This window comes from Phyllostomus hastatus, unplaced genomic scaffold (genome assembly GCF_019186645.2).
Source record: "Phyllostomus hastatus isolate PE091 unplaced genomic scaffold, TTU_PhHast_1.1 phas_scaffold_385, whole genome shotgun sequence".
Lineage (NCBI taxonomy): Eukaryota > Metazoa > Chordata > Mammalia > Chiroptera > Phyllostomidae > Phyllostomus > Phyllostomus hastatus.
In genome coordinates this window covers 7,271,856-7,293,115 of record NW_025334026.1, presented here as the reverse complement: position 1 = coordinate 7,293,115, position 21,260 = coordinate 7,271,856, and the positions used below count along the sequence as shown (strand labels likewise).

Below are 21,260 nucleotides of genomic sequence, written 5' to 3'. Positions count from 1 at the left end.
AGTTCATTTTCTGGAGTTTTCTTCTGTTCTTTCATTTGCCTCTTCAATTTGGCAGTCTCCCTTTCTTAATAGTGTGGCATATTGTAGAAAAGCATATCTGTAAGTTGTATGGGTCAGGGCCTTAGGTAACTGCCAGAGCAGGGCAACCTGCATCACATCTCTGTGGCTCTAAGTAGGGGAGAGCTTGAGAAGGGATAATACTGCTGCCTGGCCTCTGGAGATTTTCCCAAGAGGAAGCTGTCTCCTGGCACTTGTCCTGTTGCCAGTCACTTCAATTTCTTCCCATATGCCACTGGTGCCCTTCCAGCTGTTGCTATGGTGCTGAATCCCAGAAGGGATGGGTCTGTGTAAATCTTTAGTGCATTGTGGGCCCTTTAAGAAGAGCATACTGAGAATCCTGCAGTTTCTTCCACTGTCTCAACCCCCACTGGTTTTTACAGTCAGAAGTTATGGGAGCTTATCTTCCTGGTGCAAGAACCTGGGGCTGGTTGTCTGGTCTGGGGCTGGGATCCCTCTCTCCCAAGGTGTCCCTCCTGATTTTTATCCACCACATGTAGATGTGAGACTGACCATTCCGTGTCTCTGCGCCTCTCTACATCTCCCCATCTCTGACCCCCCTACCCATCTGTTTGAATGTGCCTTCTTTAAATACTTGGTTGCTGAGCTTCCGTAAAGCCCTATTTCCTGAAAAATCTGGGTGATATTTGTTTTGTAGTCTAGTTGAAATTTTTCTGTAGTTGTGCAAGGAGACAAAGCATGTTTACCTGTGTCTCCATCTTCAAGTTTTGATATCTGTTGTATTTTATTTTTTTTAAGATTTTATTTATTTATTTTTAGAGAGGGAAGGGAGGGAGAAAGAGAGAGAGAAATGGGTAATGATCTCTATTTCTGTAAATCTGTTCCTGTTCTAAATGTTTGCTTAGTTCATTTTTGTTTTTGTTTTTGAGGTTTGGTTATTTATAGTTGTGAGTTTGCTGTCATCTTACTGTTCATATTTTTTATCTTCTTTTTCTTAAATAAGTCCCTTTAACATTTCATACAATAAGGGTTTGATGATGAAGAACTCCTTTAACTTGGCCTTATCTGGGAAGCACTTTATCTGTCCTTCCATTCTAAATGATAGCTTTGCTGGATAGAGTAATCTTGGATATAGGTCCTTGCCTTTCATGACTTCAAATACTTCTTTCCAGCCCTTTCTTACCTGCCAGGTTTCTTTTGAGAAATCAGTTGATAGTCTTATGGGAGCTCCTTTGTAGGTAACTGTCTCCTTTTCTCTTGCTGCTTTTAAGACTCCCTCCTTATCTTTGATCTTGGGTAATGTAATTATGATGTGCCTTGGTGTGTGCTTCCTTGGGTACAACTTTTTTGGGACTCTCTGAGCTTCCTGGACTTCCTGGAAGTCTATTTCCTTTACCAGATTGGGGAAATTCTCCTTCCTTATGTTTTAAAATAAGTTTTCAATTTCTTGCTCTCCTTCTGACACCCCTATAATTTGGATGTTGGAATGTTTAACGTTGTCCTAGAGGTTCCTAAACTTCTCCTCATTTTTTTGAATTCTTGTTTCTTCATTCTGTTCTGGTTGAATGTTTATTTCTTCCCTCTGATCCAAACCGTTGATCTGAGTCCTGGTTTCCTTCCCTGCTGGTTCCCTGAACAATTTCCTTTATTTCACTTTTCATAGCCTTCACTTTTTCCTCTCTTTCATGACCATACTCAACCATTTCTGTGAGCATTCTGATTACCAGTGTTTTGAACTCTGCATCTGATACATTGGCTATCTCTTCATCACTTAGTTGTATTTTTTCTAGAGCTTTGATCTGTTCTTTCATTTGGGCCATATTTTTTTTTTTGTCTGGGCAGGCCTATTACATAGTAAGGGGTGGAGCCTTAGGTATTCACTAGGGTGGGGCAAACCACATCACTCCGTGGTGGTGCTGTATGTGGGGGAGGTGTCTGAGAGGGAACAATGCTGCTTATTCAGCTCTGGGCCAACTTCCTCCACTACCTCCACTTCCCACAGGCAAGTCACTTCCCCAGTCACTTCCCCCACTACTTGCAGGCAAATTGGACCCTTCTGGTGCTGATTCCCAGGTGGGCAGTTTTGTGTATGTTCTAGGACCCTATGGGTCTCACCAATGAACTTTCCTGTAATGAGGCTGGGGGTTTCTCCTGCTGATTCAAACCCCATAGGTTTTTTTTTAGTTAGAGGTTTTGAGGCTTTATTTCACCACACTAGAACCCTGGGTTGCATGGTCTGTCTCTCTCCTCAGTTTTTCCTCCCAGTTTATCTGCATGCCAATGTGGGACCATCAGCCTGACCAGCCACTGCCTCACTCAGTCCACCAACTGCCACCTTGCCCACCCTGGTCCTCCAGTCACCTTGCCATGAGTCCTCTCCACCCTGGCTGCCTATCTCCACCCCTTTTACCAGTCTTGATAAATGTTTCTTCTTTAACTTATTGGTTGTCAGACTTCCATACAGTTTAATTTTCTAGCAGTTCTCATTATTTTTTGTTTTTAAATTTGTTGTTGTCCTACCTTTTGTTGTGCAAGGAGGAAAAGTGTATCTGCCTACACCTCCATCTTGACCAGAAGTCCTGATATCTGTTGTATTTTAAATTAAACACTGTCTCCCCCAACATACTTAGGGCAGCAAATTATGCTATATAGTCCTTCAAGATGTTCAAAAGCAGGTATGACAGTGATCAAAGGCCTTGGAGGGCATACTAAAAAGGAAAAGAAGGAGATTTTGCCTTCCCCAGAAACATTCACATTACTTTTCACTAAGCTTAAAAAGCCTAATGATCTCTCTTTGGATGTTTCTAAACTCGGAAAATCACAGAATCATAGATTATCAGTGCTAAAGGGACCTTCAAATCATTTGGTCCAATATTCTCATTTTTGTAGGTATACAAACTGGTTCTCCTCACACCACTCTAAATCTTACCTATTCTTCAAAGGTCACTTTTTATTTTATCGTGTATATTTTCCTTACTCAAAAAGATTTTATGTTCCTGAAGCTCACAAATCTTGTCCCTTTCCCCTACCATGGCGTGCTTAACAGAGAACCAGGTCACCAGGTCCACTGAGCCTTCAGTAAACTAACCAAGCTGGGAAGTATATGCCTCTAGAAGAGGGATGCTGTGGAGCCTGTGGTCTCCACTCACACCTTGTTACTAACTTTCCTCAAAATCTTGAAAAAATGTGTACTGTAATTTAAGAAGTACTCTACAGGAAAAGCTGGTCTGACCATTACCCTTATATATTCAACCACTAAGAAGATGCATGTGCACATATAAAAAATACACACATGTGGGCCTCTTTGCATTACCTTAAATTCCATTTCACTTATTTGCAGGCAAGAGGTATCAATATTTTCTCAACTGAGACATTTACAGAGCTAAGGCTGAGCTACAAGGGAATATGGCAAACTTTAGTCTTGTTTTTTATCTCCAGGGGAAACAAAAAGCATTGAAACACTACAACAAATATATCTGAGAAATCATTATTAATAGCACTGCTCTTTCTCAGCAGTCAAATGCTCTACAGAAGAGAGTGCTAACATTATACTTCCATGCTCGCATCTTTGCCAATTTTATACATATTTCTATTTTTAAAACCCATTATCACTTAACAAATGTAGGGTTACAGAGCTTGGTAGTCAGCAAGACGATGTGCAATACTCAGTGCATACACACAGGTCTAGGCACATGCAGTTATGAGCACATGCATCACACTGTGCTTTTATAATCTTGAAACTGGCCATGTTTTAGGTGCAAAGAGACGCTGGGTAAATGTTCCAGCAAAATATAAGTTATAGGAATGTAACAATCCCCTAAAAACTTTCTTTTGTTAATCATTAACTCCTTGTTTCCCATGCCTATTCATGATACCAACCTATGTGGCAAATAGCAAAAGCCAATGCTACTTTGCCTGCTGTCTAAAGTCCAATCTACACAGTGGAGAAGAAGTAGGTTTATAGTTGTTCATATGGAAAATAATACAAAGTATTATTAACTTCATTAATAACTAATAATAAATAAACTCTGTTTTGCATACTCACAACTGTAAACCTACTTTTGCTTCACTCTGCATAGCTGTTTTCTCTATTCACTTCTAGTTTTTTAAAAAAGGAAAAATAATTGTATCACGTGCTGAATTTGCCAAATAATGTGTCCAGGGGTTAATCTGAATGACAGCCTTGCCAATCAGTAAAAACCTCAAATAAATCCACTGTTGCAAGATAATACTTATGTCAACTCATGGTCAAAGTACAAACATGGGAACACCTTTCTCCAGCTACACGTTGGAGGCTGACACAAGAACCACTGACAATAAATAGCAAATGGCAAGAAGATTGTGTTATACACAGCTGATGATCTTCAGGAATCTGCCGGGACACATCTTCTTAAAGAAGCAGTATACTGGGATTTTATTTTCAATAAACACCATGGTCAGGAGGGAAAAGAGCTGGTCAAATACTAAGAACTGGACCTAATGCCTAGGACACAAATAGAGATAAGAGTTCAAATTAAACTCAGGCATAAATTTTTTAATAGTTCAAGTTAAATTAAATTATCTCAAATATATTTGAAAGCAGATGTGTGTATGAGGAGGGGATTATACATGAAATTGGGTGGCTATGAATTAATAACTGTTGAAGCTGTTAAGGGTTCATTTTAATTTTCTCTATTTTTTTGGTATGTTTGAAAATTTTCATAATAAAGAGTTAAAGTGAAATAAAACAAAATAACCAGTTTAAGTTACCAAGTTCTAATCTTCTCAGACCTGCAAATCAGAGGGTCAAGGTAGGCTAAGCATTCCTCTTCTAGATTCTTCACTAATGTTTATTGTCTAAACCACCCATGAGAGAAAACACAAAGAAAAGAAAGCATATTTACTCAAATTATATACTCTCTTAACTTTTAGAATTAAAATAACTGGAATGGGAAAAGGAAAAAGGAAGATGGCATTGAATTAATGTAAAAGAAGTCTAGTCAGAAGACCTGAGTTCTAGTCTAAAATCAGTCTTTTCTTAGCCATGTGGATCTAGATCAGTGATTTTCAACTAGTGTGCTGCAAGAAGCGCATTGGTGTGCTGCAAAAAATTTTAAAACATGCAATACCTGACTATTTAGTCAGAGGTACAGACCTCTTTTCCCCTAAACTGTCAAATAAAAAATGACAACAGTCAACACAACAACTGTCCAGTATAAATGAATCAAAACTATACCTCTTTTTTTATCAGATCAGAAAAATATATATTTTTGGTGTGCTGCAGAATTTTAATAATTAGTTCACATGTGCCATGAGATTAATAAAGTTGAAAATCACTGATCTAGATAAATCACTGAGCATTAGTTCCCTTGTCTATAAAATAGGAAAAATGATAATCAAACTTTTTCACATGTAATTAGAGTAGAAATTATGAAAAGAAGTAACGTGGAGAAAAAATGCAAAGGATAAAGGAACACCTGCAAGTTCTCTTTTCTTTCCCAGAGCAGCTATGACAACTGAGTGGATAACATGTGAAAGCACTTTTAAAGAACAGGGGCCTATGGCATCCTTCACACATTGGTTCCTGCTCATTCTCCAGCTTCACCTCTCAGCACTCCTCCTGAGCAGCCTGTCCCCTGCAGGGCCACTCCCATCCACACCAAGTACCTCCACACCTGGCCTCTGCTCATGTTACTGCCTCCTGTGTCATGGCTCTTTCTCCCTTTTACACACACCTCCTCAGTGCTGTTTTCCCAATTCCCTTCCCCCAGAAACCAACTGTTCTGTCTCCTGTAACCTCAAGCATTTGGTAAAAACACATTGGTCTGCACACTCATGCACTGTATTGTGGTTAATTTACCCCACTATAAACTCCTTTAAAGCACAGATAACTCATTCATCATCCATGCAGTATGTGCATGAATATCAGATATAAAATAAAGAACTTACAGATGTATAAGCACCTAGTGATATCTTCTCTCTTAAATTTCCTTAAAGTACCTACGGTCATCCGAAACAAAGCCAATACTCAACAAACAAATATCAAATGAAACAAGGAACTACAAATAAACAAAAACAAAAAATCTGGAGACCGTGAAAAAAATTTGCAATCTCAATATTATTCCAAAAGGATTTTTTAAACTGAATCTACAAAATGTATAGTAGGTGGAAAAAACAATTTTGCTAAGGCTTTGGAAAAAGAGACATACACATATTAAAGTATTAACAAAAATATTCTAATGGTTGTGATACTCATAGTGGAAAGCCCAGGGAGAGAGGGGGAAACAGCTTTAACTATGCATACAAATGTAATATGTTTCAAAAGCCAACATCACACAGAAGAATATTGAATTTAAGGTATTGGGCTCCCACATCCACACTCTTACATTCACCCTGCTTCATCTACAGTCACCTCCTAGTTATATTCTGATGCTTCTCAAATATATCTGCAACCAAGACTTCTGTCCCAGATCTCAGACCTGACTATTCAAAGGCCAAGTAAGAACTCTATCTGGATGTTCCACTAGCATGTTAAAATAAAAAAACACCAAATGGAAAAATCTTTCCTCCTGTTTACTGGTAAATGAACCACGTTCTCCCAGATGTCCAGGCTAAAAATCTGAGAGCCTTTATGTACTCACCCCATTAACCTCTCCATAGGCAACTGGTGAAGTCCTGTCAGTGCTTCCTCCTTCAATTGGCTTAAATCTATTTGCCTCCCTTCTCTTTCCCTTTTGGCACTAATCCTCAGCTTTATTCTTTCTCATAAGAATAACTCCACAGCCTCTGACTTCCTTCAATCAGTTCATTCACTATCCTGTTTCAGGAGTGATCTTTCTAAAATGTAAATATACTTAAGACACCCCCTTGCTTAAAACCCTGCAATGACTTTCTACTTCTCTCAGAAAAAAAATCCTCACCATAACATATAAGGTCTTTCATAATCCAGCCCTTGCCTGCCCCTGAACCTCTTCTTTGATCACTCCCCATCACCAGCACCCCTATACACACACATACTCACCCAGTGCTACCTTCATCTTGAACAACCTGTAGCATCTCTTATGCATAACTCCCACTCACCCTTCAACATTCAGCTTTAATGGGATCTCTTCTAGGAAGCTTTCCTGACAGCTTTCTGCCTTGTAAGACACAGGTGTCCTTCCCAGTGTCCTTGTGCTTACCCATATCATATTACTTCTTACATTTTATGGTTAAGTTTCTTTTTCAGTAGATTGTGAACTCTTGAAAGTAGGAGCTCTTGAATGTGTTAATGGATTCTTGATTACTAATAAGTTAATGTAACTATATTCTATGATTGTAATCAGTTGTGAGGTTTTGGAAGGCATTCACTACATCTTATTCATTTCAGTTTTCCCCATAGCAGGTAGCATAAAATGCTACATGCATTTTGAGCACTCAATAAATACACATTGAGTGGCCCCACTAAAACTCCAACTAAAACTTCAGAGAGCTAACACTTTCCTATGATTAGAATAATGAGTGATCTTCCCCCCTGATTCCAGTGTTAAAATATGGGTTGACTATATTTAGAAAGGCTAAAGTACAAAATTCACCTCCTGTTTCCCTCCCTCTGAATCCACTTTCAGAGGATTCAGAGGGAGCTCTTCTAATTCACTCTCTTTATTGATCTATTTCATCTGTCTCCACCATTTCACACTCTAGTTGATAAATGAATCAGAATTTGTTGCACTCACTGCAACAATATCAGAAGTTGAACATTTTTGTCCTATAATCATTTTACATATGAGGAAATTCAAGTTCAGAAGGGATAAGTAGCTCATTTAAGGTATTGATACTTGGCAAATTGTTGGTCAAGACAGAATCCCAGTCTGATTCTAAAACCATGACGGTTATTTCATGGTACTTCCCAGAAATTGGGCCTGGCATAAACCAAAAACCATGTATGTAACAACTATGGTGCAAATTAGGTGAGTTTAAGACTATCTGATATTGTTATAAGGCTTTTATTAGCATATGGCTTTAAAATATACCTAGCTTTTGTTTTTTTTTTCAATTCAGGATGTCTTTTTTATAAAAAGAGTTATATGAAAAGTTACAAAGATGCATTTATAAACAACACTTATGAGGAGTAAACTACAGCTGACTTGGAGAGAGTCTCCTTCACAGAAGTTTTACCAACATTTTAGAGCCAAAGAAGGGGTCTGCAATGTCTAAAAAGGGAATTCCAGGTGTCTGTGAGGTCAACATTCATTATGAGCGATGACAGAGATTTCAAGGTATCTGTGTGTGCTGGCAAACTCAGTCTCAACATCCCTCGGAAAAGAGCCCCCAAAGAGATTCTGGCTGCAGAGAATAGCATCGCAGCAAAGGGCTTATTTCATCAGCACAATAAAAAACTACAAGAACACACTCCTCAGGACTGTTCAGAAATTCGACACACTGTAGACAGTAAAGGAAATGGGCTTTGCTGGCTAACAATTTGCTTCTGATAATGATGTGATATATAGCTTTTAATGTGACTTATGCGTATCAGGTTGGCCAGAATACACTGGACTTCATTGATATCCACATCTTCCACTTGCATGAATTTCAAAGCAAGTAGAAAAGCATCCAAAAATAACTGGTATGTTTAACAAGTACATTTTCTTATAAAAATTCCTCTCGGTGGTGATCTTCAGCTTTTCAAGGATAAGGACCATACCACAGCAAATACAAAAAGGTCTTGTGTTTCATCAGAGCCTCTTTCAATAGGAGACTGCCTTCACTTACATCTTTGGTTACTTCAACGAACTGCATGAGATGATAATTTTTCAAAAGCTCAATATGACTCAGTAGCATATTTACTGAAACTAAATATATCAGAATCATCCTTTTGTTCTTCTGACTTAAATGGTAAGTAACAGTGCTCAAATGCAAAAGACAGCTACTCCTCAGCTTAAACTCACTATCAAACATGGCCTTTCATCCAACACAGTACCTATATGTCACCCTCTGTGCCATGCTATAATCAATCATCTTTCAGGTTTGAGCTGTCAGTGGCTCTGATAAGGGGTTTACACAAGTGGAGTTTGTTGCTCTTAAAGTAAATCTTGAATAGCTGATTCACCAAAAACAGCATCACCTACTTTTTAGAATCCTTTATACTAGCTCGAGTGTTACTGTCACGGACAAGAAAACAGCTCATCAATTCATCTGCCTTTGAGGGGTTCAGCAGAAAAGAATGAAGAAAAGAGAGAACTCACACATATGGACAACAGTGTAGTGATTGCAGGGGGGAGGGTGGTGGGTGGAAGTTGCAGAGGGTATAGGGAGAACAAATGGTAATGAAAAAAATATAATAAAAGAAAAACCTTCTATAATCTCTAAAGTCCAGACCAACAGACCAACAAAACTTTTCCTTTTAACAAATGAAAAAGAATTATGTTTTAATGTTGCAATATTGATATTAAAGCTTATTTTTATAACCTTTATAATAAATTCAATTTTAAAAGTTCATCTGCTTTTTCCAATATGTCCCTGACTTTGCTTTTTCCTTTCTTTACCAACTGCTGATCTGTATTACCAGCAAATACTTGAAGGTCAAGTGCTACTGCATACATGACGGGCAGAGTCCAGTTTTCTTCTTTGTGGGCCTGAAATGCCTACAAGAATGACTCAATGAAGACAGTCTGTCATTGTATGCCTCTATAAAGTCATGGTTCCGCAACCTATAAGTGAACCTTAAATGAGTCACAGACATTTCCTCATAAGGGGGTTCCAAAGCTTGTTGGCACTTCTCTTCTGGTGAGGCCAACTGAAACCATGGGCTGGCAACACAACAATGCTTGAAAGAGACCAGCTCCACACAAGATGCCTGGTCTCTGGTGTCGATTGTTTCATAAACCTGCTGCAGATACTGGTTGGCAGTGATGTATGCCATGAGAGTGTCCATTGCTGGGGCTGTGTGGAGCCAAAAAACATACCTAGCTTTTAAATTATCCTATTATGATCATCTCAGATCTAATTAGACTGATAGGAAAAATTCTTAATCCATATATGCATTGTGCTTTATTTGCATAAACGAGCAGCATGCATATTTGCACACTTTTGTCAAGTCCCTGAAGATCTCATCTAGATGGAATTAAGAATGGAGAACTAGATCTGGTCCCAAGAGATAATAGACAAGATAGGAGGCTGGAAATAAGCATGGACTGTAGTTTGACCTTTTATGTGTTCTTTATCAGTTTAGTCTTGCTTTAGCATAGTCACTCTCACATATGAGGAAGTTCCCACTTTATGAGAAATTATGCCTCTCACACAGTTATGCAGAGCCGAAATTCTGTGATCTCTCTCAAAAGTTGGACATCAAATCTGTGATCACAAAACCATTATTATAACAATCTCTATTGGAAAAACTGAATTCTGCCTTTATTGTTTTATCTTCCTATACCTTTCCAACGATTATATAATGTAGTATGTATACTATCATTCAATTTTTTCCAGAATATACAATTTCCTCCAGTTCAATAATAGATGAATAAAATGCAATCCCCATTAACAATACCTAACATATCACATATTCTTTCTATGACCTTACTCCTACATTTCAATGAACAAAAGTTTACTGAGCATATAAGTGGGTATGATTCATCATGTTCCTTCAAACACCTAGCAACTTTAACAGGGGAAGAAGACAAGAAACTATACATACTACATGATGAAACAATAAGATAGTCATACAAAAAGGTATAAAAAGACATACAGAAATCTCAAGAAAGGATTATATCCATGGGCTCATAAAAGGCTACATAAAGAAAATTATATCAGAATGAATCTTAGAAGATAAGCAGGACTCCCATTGTGGGAATGAGGGAAAAAAAGAGTGTTTTGAGCAGAGAAAATAAGATAACAAGAAGCCTCAAAGTGGAAGAGGATAGCATGTATTCAGAAAATATTAAGCAATACACTTAACTAGAGTACAGGGGAATAGCACATAAAACTGTGAAAACATAATTATATAACCTTAGAGTTCTCAGTAACCTAAACAATCTGCTAAAATTTAATGTACAAACTCCTTATACTACATAAAAAAAGAAGGCTGAAGGAAGTATATCCAGCATGTGAGAGCAAGGAACTCCAAAAGTCTGATCCTCCATAAAAGTAATGAGGAGACTGACAAAAGGCAGAATCAACTTTTTCAGAAATCTGAAAATTAACCAAAGGCTTAAAACAATCCAAGAAACACTTGTCCAAGAAAAACAGCTGACTTTCAGTAAATAGAATGAGATTTATGGCATTTTAATTCTCCCTATTCCCTCTGCCCAATTCTGTGGAAGACTTGGAAAGCAGCAACCTGCAAACATGGTGGCTGAGAACAATGGCAGCCCAGCAGGCATTTAAGAAAGAACAGATTAGGAGCTCCCCCAAACCCTATTTCAATGAACTATCACTAACCTATCTAGCTGCTCACTGGAAAAGCTGCATTCTCAGGGCTTATCTTTATTGGACCTGAATAGGAGCATCCTAAATGTGAACAATCTTATCCCCAGGGCATTTGTTAAAAATTTTAAATGTTAATATCAATGTTAGTTGAGCATTGTCCACAAAGTTGCAAAGCAAAAGGTCGGAAATTCTATGCCTGGTCAGGGTACATGCCTGGGTTGCAGGTGCAGTCCCAGGACAGGCCACGTATAAGAAGCAACCTATGGATGTTTCTTGCTCACAACAATGTTTCTTCTCCTTCGCTTTCTCCCTCCCTTCCTCTCTCTCTAAAAATACATAAAATCTTTAAAATATACATATATATGTATGTAGGTATATGTGTGTATATATCTATGTCTATATGACAGAGAGAAAGAGAGAGGAAAGAAGCAATGTTTTCTACGTTGAACTTTTTATTTTAAAATTTTAAAATTTAAATTGCAATTGACACTCAATATTATATTAGTATCAGGTATATAATATAGTAGTTACACACTTACATAAGTTATGAAGTGAGGTCCCAGTAAGTCTAGTACCTGCCTGATATCATAGTTATTACAATATTATTGACTATATTCCCTATGTGTACTTTACATGCCCATGATCATTTAGGTACTGCCAGTTTCTACTTAATCCCTTCACCTTTTTCACCCATCCCTCTAACCCCATCTCATCTGGAAAACATGACTTTGTTTCTGTTTGTTCATTTGGGGTTTATAGATTCCACGTGTAAGTGAAATCATATAGTATTTGTCTTTCTCTGTTTGATTTATTTCAATAACTTCTAGATCCATCAATGCTGTCACAAATAGTAAGATTTCATTCTTTTTATGGCTAAGTAATATTCCATTATATATATGTATCATATCTTCTTGTCCAATCATCTATTGATGAACACTGAGGTTGCTTCCATATCTTGGCTATTGTAAATAACACCATAGTAAATATAGGATGCATATATCTTTTTGAATAAGTGTTTTTGGATTTCTTCAAATAAACACCCAGAAGTAGAACTGCTAGGTCATAAGGTAGTTCTTTTTTTTTAATATTTTATTTTTATTTTTATTTCCAGAGAGGGAAGGGAGGGAGAGAGAAAGAGAGAAACATCAATGTGAGGTTGCTGGGGGTCATGGCCTACAACCCAGGCATGTACCCTGACTGGGAATCAAACCTGCGACACTTTGGTTCACAGCCTGCACTCAATCCACTGAGCTACGCCAGCCAGGAGGTAGTTCTATTTTTAACTTTTTGAGGAATCTCCATACTGTTTTCCATAGTGGCTGCACAAGTTTACAATCCTACCAAAAGTGCACAAGGGTTCCCTTTTCTCCTCAACCAGAACTAGTTCTTTGTTCACTTATTGATAATAGCCATTTTGACAGGTGTGAGGTGATATTCCATTGCAGTTATTTAAATTTTCTTTACTTTTTAATTTTCTGCCTTTACTTTTTCCATTGCCATTTAGTCCCCTTATACCTCTCTCTCCAGCAATCACCACACTGTTGTCCATGTCCATGAATCCTTTTTCCTTCTTGCTTGATCCCACCACCTGCTATGTTCCCCTCCAATAGCTGTCATCCTGCTCTCCATCTATGAGCCTGTCCCCATTTTCCTTGTTAGCTCAGTTTGTTCATTAGATTCTACATATGAGTGAAATCATATTGTATTTGTCTTTCTCTGACTGCCTTATTTCACTCAGCATAATCTTCTCCAGGTCCATCTGTACTATCGCAAAGGGTAAAACTTCCTTCTTTTTATGATCAAGTAGTATTCCATTGTGTAAATGTCCATAGTTGTATCCACTCATCTACTGATAGACACTTGGGCTGCTTCCATATCATGGTGATTGTAAATAATGCTGCAATGAACATAGGAGTGCTTATGTTCTTTAAAATTAGTGTTTTGGGTTCTGTCAGATATATTCCCAGAAGTGGGGTTGCTGGGTAAAAAGGCAAATCCATTTTTAATTTTTTGAGATATCTCCATATCGCTTTCCACAGTGGCTGCACCTATCTGCATTCCTACCAACAGTACAAAAGGGTTCCCCTTTCTCAACAGCCTCAGCAGTGCTTGTTGTTTGTTGATTTATTGATGACAGACATTTTGACAGGTGTGAGGTGATATCTCACTGTGGTTTTTATTTGCATTTCTCTGGTGATTAGTGACATTGAGCATCTTTTCATATGCCTATTGGCAATCTGTATGTCCTCTTTGGAGAAGTGTCTATTCAGGCCCTTTGCCCATTTTTAAATTCAGTTGTTTATATTTTTGGTATTGAGTTTTGTAAGTTCTTTACAAATTTTGGATATTAACCTCTTATCAGATGTATCGGTGAATATGTTTTCCCATTCTATGGGTTCTCTTCTTATTTTGTTGATGATTTCCTTTGCTGTACAAAAACTTTTTAGTTTGATATAGTCCCATTTGTTTATTTATTTATTTAATTTTTTCCCTTGCCTGGGGAGATATATGCCATAAAATAGTGCTATGAGCAATATCTGAAATTTTGCTGCCTATGTTTTCTTCTAGGATTTTTATGGTTATGGTTCTAATATTTCAGTCCTTGATTTTTTAAAATTTATTTTTGTGTGTGGTGTAAGAAAGTGGTCTAGTTTCATTTTTCTGCACATAAGTGTCCAATTTTTCCCAGTACCATTCATTGAATAAACCGTCTTTAGCCCACTGTGTGTGTTTGCTTCCTCTGTCAAATATTGACTAGAAAGGTGTGAGTTTACTTCTGGGCTCTCTATTCCAATCTATTGTTCTGTGTGTCTGTTCTTATGTCAGTACCATGCTGTTTTTATTACTATGGCCTCATAGTATAGTTTCATATTAGGTAACATGATTCCTTCAACTTTGTTTTTCTCTCTTAAGATCACTGTTACTATGTGGGACTTTTGGTGGTTCAATATGAATTTTTAAAATATTTCTTCTAGTTCTGTGAAATACATCATTGGAATCTTGATAGGAATTACATTGAATCTATACATTGCTTTTGGTAGTATGGACATTTTAATGATGTTAATTCTTCCTATCCATGAACATGGTATGTGCTTCCACTTACATGTATCTTCTTCTATTTCTTTCTTCAGTGTCTTACAATTTTCCAAGTACAGGTCTTTTCAATGCTTGGTTCGGTTTATTCTTAGGTATTTTATTCTTTTTGAAGCAATTGTGAATGGGATTGTTTTCTTAATTTCCCTTTCTGTTAGTTTGCTGTTGACATACAAAAATGCAACTGAGACTTATGGCCAAGATGGAGGCATAGCTACATAGACAAGCTTCACCTCTTCAAACAACCATAAGAAGGATTACAATTAATCTCAAAACAAAATACAACCAGAACTGCCAGAAAATCAAACTATGGAAGTCTGACAACCAAGGATTTAAAGCATGTTTATCCAGATGGGTAGGAGGGGTATAACTGGGGAACCGGGGTGGAGAGGATATGGTATGGCAGTGGCAGTGAGGCAGTGACAGCAGCAGACAATGGAACAGGCAGTCCCACATTCACATGTGGTAGATAAAAACTGGAAGGGACACCTGGGAAGTGTGCCATCCCAGCTTCCGGTCAGACGACGCAGGCCAGGGTTCCAGCACCAGAAAATAAAGCCTCATAACTTCTAGCTGTAAAAATCATGGGGGGTAGGGCATCAGAAGAAACTGCTGGTCTCTCAGGAGAGTCCATTTAAAGGAACCACATGGCACTAGAACATACCCCAACCCTCCCACTCCGGGATTTAGCGCCAGGGAAGCAGCTAGAAGGTCACACAGGAAGTGGGGGAAATGAGTGGAAATAGAGTGAGAGCAAAGTAAGTGGCTTTGTTCCATCTCAGATCCCTCCCCCAATACAGTATCACAAAGTGGAAAAGGGGGTTGCCCTATACACAGAACCTAATGCTCTGCCCCTCACAACATAACAGGTATACCAAAACAGAGTCAAAGCAGCTCTACCCAATACACAGAAACAAAGACAAGGAGGCTACCAAATTCAGGAGACAAAGAAATATGGCCCAAATGAAAGAACACATCAAAACTCCAGAAATAGAACTAAACAAAATGGAGATAGCTAACCTATTAGATGCAGAGTTCAAAACACTGATGATAAAGATGCTTAGAAATCTTATGGAGTATGGCAAATGCATAAAAGAGGAAATGAAGGCTACACTAAGTTAAATAAAGAAAAATCCACAGAGAACCAACAGTGAAGGGAAGGAAGCCAGAGTTCAATCAATGATTTGGAATATGAGGAAAAATAAATAGTCAACCAGTACGGAATGAAGAAACAAGAAGTCAAAAAAATACAAAGATTCTTGGACATCTCCAAATGTGCCAACATCCAAGTCATAACGGATGCCAGAAGGAGAATAAGAAGAGTAAGAAGTTGAAAACATATTTGAAAAAAATAATGAAAGAAAACTTCCCTAATTTGGCAAAGCAAATAGACATACAAGTCCAAGAGGCACAGAGAATCCCAAACAAGTTGGACAAAAAGAGGACACACCAAGGTACATCATAACTAAAATGCCAAACATTGAAGATAAAGAGACAATTTTCAAAACAGCAAGAGAAAAGAGAATTATCTACAAAGGAGTTCCGCTAAGACTGTCAGCTGATTTCTCAAAAGAAACGCTGCAGGCAAGAAAAGACTGGCAAGTATTCAAAGTGATGAAAAAGCAAGGACCTACATCCAAGATTACTCTATTCAGCAAAGCTATCATCTATAATAGAAGGGCAGATAAAGTGCTTCCCAGACAAGGTAAAGCTAATGGGGTTTATCATCACCAAGCCCTTATTATATAAAATGTTAAAGGGACTTATTTAAGAAAAAGAATATTAAAACTATTAACATTAAAATGACAACAAACTCACAACTATCAAAAACTGAATCTAAAAAAATAAAAACATTAATCAAACAACTGCAACAGGAACAGAATCATAGAAATGGAGATCACACAGAGGGTTATTAGCAAGGAAGGACATGGGGTACAATGGGGGAAAAGGTATAGGGATTCAGAAAGATAATTGGTAGGTACAAAATAGACAGGGGAATGTTAAGAATACTATGGAAAATGGAGAAGCCAAAGAACGTATATGCACAACTGATGGACATGAACTAAGAGGGGACTGCTGGAGGGAAAGGAGGTACTGGGGGGGCGGGCAAAGGGGAAAAAATTGGACAACTGTAACAGCATAATCATTAAAATATATTTTAAAAAGTGCAACTGATTTCTGGATATTAATTGTTGTATCCTGCTACTTTGGAGAATTCATTGATCAGTTCTAGTAGTTTCTAGGTGGAATCTTTGGGGTTCTTTAGTATCATGTCATCTGCAAAGAATGACAGTTTTACTTCGTCCTTTCTAATTTGGATGCATTTCTTCTTCTTGTCTGATTGATGTGACTAGGAGTTCCAATACTATGTTGAATAAGAGAGGTGACGATTACATCTGTCTTATTCCCAATCTTAAAGGGAACCCTTGTAGTTTTTGCCCATTGAATATGATGCTGGCAGTGGGTTTGTCATATACAGCCTTTATTATGTTTAGGTATGTTATCTCTAATTTCACCTTGCTGAGAGTTTTTATGATAAATGGGTGCTAGATTTTATCAAATGCTTTTTCTGCATCTATTGATATGATCATGTGGTTTTTTTCTTTCATTTTGTTTATGTGATGAATCTCATTTATTGATTTGCAAATGTTGTATCAACTTTGCACTTCCTGAATAAACCCCACTTCATCATGATGTATGATCTTTTTGATGCATTGCTGTTTTCAGTTTGCTAATATTTTGTTGAGGATTTTAGCAACTTTGTTCATCAGGGATATTGGCATATAATTTTCTTTATTTGTAGTGTCTTTATCTGGTTTTAGAATTAGGATAATGCTGGCCTTGTAAAGTGAGTTTGGGAGCCTTCCCTCCTTGTGATATTTATGGAATAGTTTTAGGAGAGGTGTTAGTTCTTCCTGGAATGTTTGGTAAAATTCACCTGTGGAGTCATCCCGGCCAGGGCTTTTGTCTGTTGGGAATTTTTTGATCACTGCTTTAATTTCACTAGGTGTAATCTGTCTATTCAGATTCCCTGATTCTTCTTGATTGAGATTTGGAAGAACGTGTGTTTATAGGAATTTATCCATTTCATCCAGGTTGTCCAGTTTGTTGGCATATAGTAATTCATAATATTTCCTTACGATCTTTTGTATTCCTTTGGTGTCAATTGTTATTTCTTTTTTACTTCTGATTGTCTTTATTTGGGTCTTTTTTTTTCTTGATGTGTCTGGTTAAAGGTTTGTCAATCCTGTTTACCTTTTCAAAGAACCAGCTCTTGGATTCATTAATCTTTTATATCTTTTTTTACTCTACTTCATTCATTTCTGCTCTGATATTATTTCATTCATTCTATTCACTTTGGGCTTTGTTTGTTGTTCTTTTTCTAGTTCCTTTAGGCATGAAGTTAGACTATTTGAGCTTTTTATTGTTTTTTGAAGTAAGCCTGTAATGCTATGAATTTCCCTCTTAGGATTACTTCCCCAGTGTCCACAGATTGTGGATTGCTGTGTCCTCATTTTCATTTGTGTCAAGGTATCTTTTGATTTCTTCCTTGATCTCATTGTTGACCTACTCATTGTTTAATAACATGTTATTTAGCTATCATGTCTTTGTGTGTTTTTCAGTGTTCTTGTGACTGATTTCTAGTTTGATAGTATCGTGGTCAGAGATGCTTGATATGATTTTAATCTTCTTAAATTTACTGAGACTTGTTTTGTGTCCTAACATGTGTTCTATCCTAGAAAACATTCCATGTGCACTTAAAAAGTATGTACTGTATTTTGAATGTAAAACATGTACTTTTTTGCCCAATTCTTTGAGGGGAAAAATAAAGATGCACAATATACATGGGTAGTACTAATTCCATATTTTGATTTTAATTCTTTTATTTATGCTTATGCATTAAAGTTTAACTCTAGAAAGCAATAATGATATCCATATGCAAAATAATACCCTGGAATACAATAACCGGTTTTGTTGAACTTACAACAAACTTGCAACAAAAGCAGTTTTGCCAATGATTCAAAGAAATGAAACAAAGAGCTGTGTATTGTTATCCACAGAGTAAGATAGATGATGTGACTGTTATCCATTTGATAAGATAGATGATGCCAATTTTTATCCACTTGGTAAGATAGGTGATTTGTACTTTATTACCATAGTGTGAACAATGCAACATTTCTCTTTGTACATTTTAGGCAGGAGAAATTGTTGGAAAATGTCAAAACAGTTTTTGTACAGTGCAAGCTTTAAGCTAAAAGTTATTAAATATGCTAAAAAGCATGGTAACAGAGCTGCTGAGAAACACTTTGGACCTCTTCACATGGACAGTGTCATCAGATTGTGGAGGCAACAGGACGAAAAGCTTCTTCAGATGCCAAGACAGAAGACAATGGGAAGGGAATCTCCAAAGCAGCTGGAGGTGGAGCAGGAGGTGAAGATCTGGATTCTGGAACAGTGTCAAACTGGGATATCTGTTTTGACTAAGATGGTACCAAAAAAAGGTAAAAGCATTGCACAATAAAAAAAAATTATGACTTCTCAGGGACACCTAAGTGGTGCTTTAGCTTCACACAAAGAGAAGGTTTTAGCATGAGGACATGAACAAAATTTGCCCAAAAGCTTCCAGCAGCCTATGAGAATCAAGTTTTGGAATTTCATTCTTATGTTATCAATCTTTGAAAGATTTATAACTTTGAGCTGTCCCAAATCACCAATATAGATGAGGTCCCACTTATATTTGATATACCATCAAACAGAACTGTGGATGTCAAAGGAGCAAAGACCATGGCTGTTAAAACTAATGGTCATGTGAAAACACATTCACTGTTGTTCTTGCCTGTTGTTCAAACGAGACAAAGCTACCACCTATGACCAGCCTTAAAAGAAAAATGTTTCAGAAAAAAGATTCCAAGTGGAGTTATTGTCCACATGCATGAAAAAGGATGGATGAATGAAGAAGGCATGAAAATCTGGTTTAACAAAGTCTGGTCATGAAGCCCTGGAGGGTTACCTAAAAAAACAGCTTTGCTTGTTTTTGATCACTTCAAAGCCCATGTAACACAAAGTACAAAAGCAATGGCAATGGACTTGAAAACCTAACTTGCTTTGATACCTGGTAAGCTAACCAGCAAACTACAACCTGTTGTCAGTAAACAATCCCTTTAAGGCCCTAATGAAGAGTGAGCATTGTGAATGCAGTCAGCGAGTAGTGATTTAACACCTACAGGCAGGATCAAGAAAGCATCCATTGCCCAGGTTTGTGATTGGATCCTAAGATCATGGAATGGTGTCAAGAAGGAAGTGGTTGTGAAATCATTTTAAAAATGCAGCATCAGCAAAGCTATGAATGGAACTGAGGACAATGAAATTTCCCAGGATGAGGAGAGTGACTCTTTAGAAGACACCGATAAAGTAGAAATTGAACATGATACTTCTAATATTGATAGCGATGAAGAGTTCTTGGCCTTCTATTATGTATAAATATCATAAGTTTGTTACTAGTACATAAAATTTCTTTACCTTGTATCTGTTCTTGTGTTTTGTAATTATCTGTTACATAAAATTTCTAATACCATAATAGGCTCAAAACCAAATGCTAAAATTCCTTTATAATACAAAAAAAAAGTTTCTAAATATAAAGAAAGAAAGAAAGAAATGAATTTAAAATTAAAACAAAATATTTTTTTCTGGAAAGTTTGGGCCCAAAACATGGGTGTGCATTATACATGGCAAAATCGGTATATTCTGCTGCTTTGGGGTGAAATGCTCTGAAGATACTAATTAAATCCATTTGATCTAATATGTCATTTAAGGCTTGTTGATTATCTGTCTCCTTGCTGGTTTTCTGTCTGGAAGATCTATCCATTGAAGTCAATGGGGTGTTAAAATCCCTAACTATGACTGTATTTTTGTTGATCTCTCCCCTTTTGTCCATCAAGATTTGATTTACATATTTAAGTGGTCTATGTTGGGTACATAAATGTTTACTAGGGTTATATCCTCTTGTCGGATTGTTCCCTGTATCATTATGCAGTATTCTTCTTTGTCTCTTATTATAGCCTTGGTTTTAAAGTCTATTTTGGTGGATGTAAGTACTGCTACCCTACCTTTTTTTTCCTTTCCATTTGCATGAAATATCTTTTTCCATCCCTTTACTTTTAGTCTGTGTGTATCTTTTAATCTGAGATAGGTCTCTTGGAGGCAACATATATAGAGGTCTTGTTTTGTTATTGATTCAGCTACCCTATGTCTCTTGGTAGGAACATTTAAGCCATGTTAATTTAGGGTGATTATTGGTAGATACATATGTACTGCCATTGTACTGTTAGACTGTTTTCCTCTGTTTTTTTTCCACCCTTCCTCTTTTTCTTCTTCTTAAAGCAAGCCCTTTAACATTTGTTGTAGTACTGGCTTGGTGTTAACAAACTCCTTTTCCTTTTTCTTGTCTAGGAAGCTCCTTATTTCTTTCTATTTTAAATGATAACTTTGCTAGTTGAAGTAGCCTTGGTTGTAGGTTCTTGCTTTTCATCACCTTGCATATTTCACGCCACTCCCTTCTGTCCTGAAATGTTTCTGTCGAGAAATCAGATGATAGTCTAATTGGAGCTCCCTTTTATGTAACTACCTGCTTTTCTCTTGTGGCTTTTAGGATTCTCTCCTTGTCTTTAAGCCTTGCCACTTTAATTAAGATGTCTCTCAGTATAGGCCTCTTTGGGTCCAACTTGTTTGGGATGCTCTGAGCTTCCTGGACCTGTCTTTTCCTTCAC

General features: G+C 37.2%; 1 protein-coding gene and 1 pseudogene across 1 annotated transcript in view; both read right to left on the bottom strand.

Moving 5' to 3' along the window:
* TPST1 (tyrosylprotein sulfotransferase 1) overlaps positions 1-21,260 on the bottom strand; it is a 112,707-nt gene that overhangs the window by 75,744 nt on the left and 15,703 nt on the right. The gene's annotated exons all lie outside the window — the stretch shown is intronic.
* Positions 8,393-9,898, bottom strand: LOC123806289 (annotated as a pseudogene).